General features: G+C 42.0%; 1 pseudogene; it reads left to right on the top strand.

Moving 5' to 3' along the window:
• The first annotated feature begins 491 nt into the window (after window positions 1–491).
• On the top strand, window positions 492–2,580 carry LOC119890925 (annotated as a pseudogene).
• The last annotated feature ends 905 nt before the right edge of the window (window positions 2,581–3,485 follow it).

Here is a 3,485-nt window from a genome sequence, read left to right as displayed (position 1 = left end):
CACAGGTCTCAGAAGGAGTGCAACAATTTTTTAATAACAAACATGAAATAAGTGGGATCTAGAAATGTTGTTACAGCAAAACAAAACAAGATATATATGCGATGTAATGTGGTGGGAGACAAATAAGATTCCAAGTAATGCTTCTCTATTTATATACTATTTAACTCCCACAGTGGTGGCTGACCCAGAGAGATAATACACAGAATGTCTTGCTGTGAGGTAATAGCGCTGACCTGGTCCGCTGTGCAGACTACAGTCATATGTCGGATACAGCGATTCTTCTCTTTCACCCATTACTGTTGTGAACAAGAACCAAACAAGCAAACCATAACAGTTTCTTTCCTTCTTACCTGTGTTTCAAAAATAACAATTAAAGGACCAGGATTTTTTCATTTTACTGCCCTATAGGCTAATTAACTTATTGGGAAATGAAGTTAGTGTTGCATGAATGTTTTATTTCCCAGATTTACAAAAACATTATGCAGTATTTGTGGGCTGTAGTGAAATACGTTACCACAAATAACCATAAATTTGCACACACAAAAAAGCATTCTTCACATTTCATTTTTGTTTTGATTGTGTAGATATGGCTTCTCCTAGCAGTCTGCTGTCTGAAGACCAGTTCCTGTGCTCCATCTGTCTGGATGTGTTCACTGATCCTGTCAGCACATCATGTGGACACAACTTCTGTAAAAACTGCATCACTGAACACTGGGATACCACTGACCAGTACCAGTGTCCCGCATGTGCAAAGCTTTTCCACATAAGACCTGAACTGCGGGTCAACACTTTCATCTCTCAGATGGTTTCTCAGTTCAAGTCAGCTCTGCAGGAAGCCAGCAGCAGCAGCAGCAGCAGCAGCAGCAGCTCGGATCAACAAGAGTCCAAACCAGGAGAAGTTCCCTGTGACGTCTGCACTGGAACCAAACTGAAGGCCCTGAAGTCCTGCCTGGTGTGTCTGGTCTCCTACTGTGAGACTCACCTGGAGCCTCATCTGACAGCTTCAGGCCTGAAAAGACATCAGCTGATCGACCCTGTGGAGAACCTGGAAGGCAGGATGTGTACGAAGCACAATAAACCTCTGGAGCTGTTCTGTAAGACCGACCAGACATGTGTCTGCATGCTCTGCACTGTTTTAGACCACAGGGCACATGAGTTTGTTCCTCTGAAGGAAGAATATGAAGGAAAGAAGGCCGAGCTGGGGAAGACAGAGGCTGAAATTCAGCAGATGATCCAGAAGAGACGACTAAAGATTCAGGAGATCAAACACTCGGTCACCTCTTCAGCAAGGAAGATGCAGACAGAGAGGTAGGAGAAGGTGTTCAGGTCTTCACTTCTCTGATGCAGTCTGTTGAGAGAGGCCTGAAGGAGCTCATCGACACCATCGAAGAGAAGCAGAGAACAACAGAGCAACAGGCTGAAGGCTTCATCAAAGAGCTGGAACAGGAAATCTCTGAGCTGATCAAGAGAAGGACTGAGGTGGAGCAGCTCTCACGCTCTGAAGACCACCTCCATCTTCTCCAGAGTGTCCAGTGCCTGAACATCCACCCTCCACCGACCAAGGACTGGACCAAGATCAGCGTCCATCCACCTTCATATGAGGGGACTGTGGTGAGAGCTGTGGCTCAGCTGGAGGAGACGCTCAGTAAAGAGATGAAGAAGCTGTTTGAGTCTGAGCTGAAGAGGGTCCAGCAGTATGCCATAAATGTGACTCTTGATCCTGATACAGCACATCCTGAACTCATCCTGTCTGATGATGGGAAACAAGTGAATCATGGTGACGTGAAGAAGAATCTTCTAGACAATCCAAAGAGATTTTCTGCCAGTCTCTGTGTTTTAGGAAAGCAGAGTTTCTCTTCTGGCAGATTTTACTTTGAGGTTCAGGTTAAAAAGACTGACTGGGATCTAGGAGTGGCCAGAGAGTCGATCAACAGGAAGGGGCTGGTCACACTTAGCCCCGATGAGGGTTACTGGACTATATGGTTGAAAAATGGAAATGAGTACAGAGCTCTTGATGACCCTCAGTCCATCTCTCTGAAGTCTCGGCCTCAGAAGGTGGGGGTGTTTGTGGATTATGAGGAGGGTCTGGTCTCCTTTTATGACGTAGATGCTGCAGCTCTTATCTACTCCTTTACTGGCTGCTGCTTCACTGAGAAACTCTTCCCATACTTCGATCCTGGGCTTAATGATGATGGTAAAAACTCTGCCCCTCTAATTATCTCTCGTGTCAATGACACTAAGTAGACTAAAAACTTTCCTTCTACAATACTTGGACTCATGATCAAGTCATGGGTTTGATGATTTCATCCTCAACTTGAAAAAATCCACTCAAATGTCCTTTGACTTTATTTGGTAATGAGACTAATGTCTTGAAAGACTTCCTCTTCCCTAGGCAAAACAGGAAGACTCTCAACCGGACCAACAGCACAAGAGGCAGAGAAGACTGTGGGCACAGTTGAGGTCATGGCATGATTTGTTATTATCATTTATATTCCAGCAAACATTTTGCTGGAAGCACAGCTGTACGGCATCACTGATGGCTTCATTAGTACTGAAATACAGCTACTAATTGTATTAGTCACACCTTCAAAATGTCAACAATAAGAAAGGTCTGTTACATTTAACTTTAGGTATTAACAAGAATACAATTCATAAATTAATATTCTGCATAGCTAATCAGCTATTTAGTGTGAACTAGCTACCATAATTTAAAAAGCTTCGTGCTCCACTAGCCTTGCTTCCACGTGTATTTTCAGATGGAGCTTTACTTTTATCAGCCTGTTTGAAACAGGACACTAGGGGTTTTCATTTCCAAGCTAAATGGAAAACGGTAAAACGCTAAACGGTGTTGACTGATGTTCTGGCTGGTAAAAGTTAATGTTTTTGAGTACTAAGAAAATAATAATTGTTTTTTTAAAATGATGTTTGCTTAAATTTAACTGACCAGAACAGCAGCATATTCATAGCAACTCCAAGGTTCATCATTTTATTGCCGAAACAGGTTTTATATGAATGAATATCACGTATATGACCACATACTGTATGTTTGCACTATTTGATTTGTTTATTGTTAAGTTCAGCTGCACTTGCTAAAGTCTTTCATATGTAATTGCACTACAATTTGGGGTTTGTTCTATATGTGTATTTATATATGTTACAATTGATAGTATTACTATTTCTCTACACCTATTAGATGAATTGGTATTAAAGTTTGTACAGACTGTCTTGGTTCGCAGAAGATGGATCCTACTGACTTTGGTGAACCAGAATTTTCCTCTGAAGCCATCACAAGGCTGATATTTGTGGTTGAAATATTGACAACTATTCAGTGGATTGCCATGAAATTTACAACAGATAGATCCCAAGAGGATACATTCTGACAACTTTGATGATCCTCTTTCTTTTCCTCAAGAGACACCAGAAGGTCAAAGTTTTCACTTATGTTGTGATACATAGTAACATCTACTAGACTGGCACAACATTTG

The sequence above is a fragment of the Micropterus salmoides genome, unplaced genomic scaffold (genome assembly GCF_014851395.1).
Source record: "Micropterus salmoides isolate LMB-PRFRI ecotype aquatic unplaced genomic scaffold, ASM1485139v1 Ms_hic_scaffold_627, whole genome shotgun sequence".
Classification (NCBI taxonomy): domain Eukaryota; kingdom Metazoa; phylum Chordata; class Actinopteri; order Centrarchiformes; family Centrarchidae; genus Micropterus; species Micropterus salmoides.
This window is presented reverse-complemented; position numbering and strand designations above follow the sequence as displayed.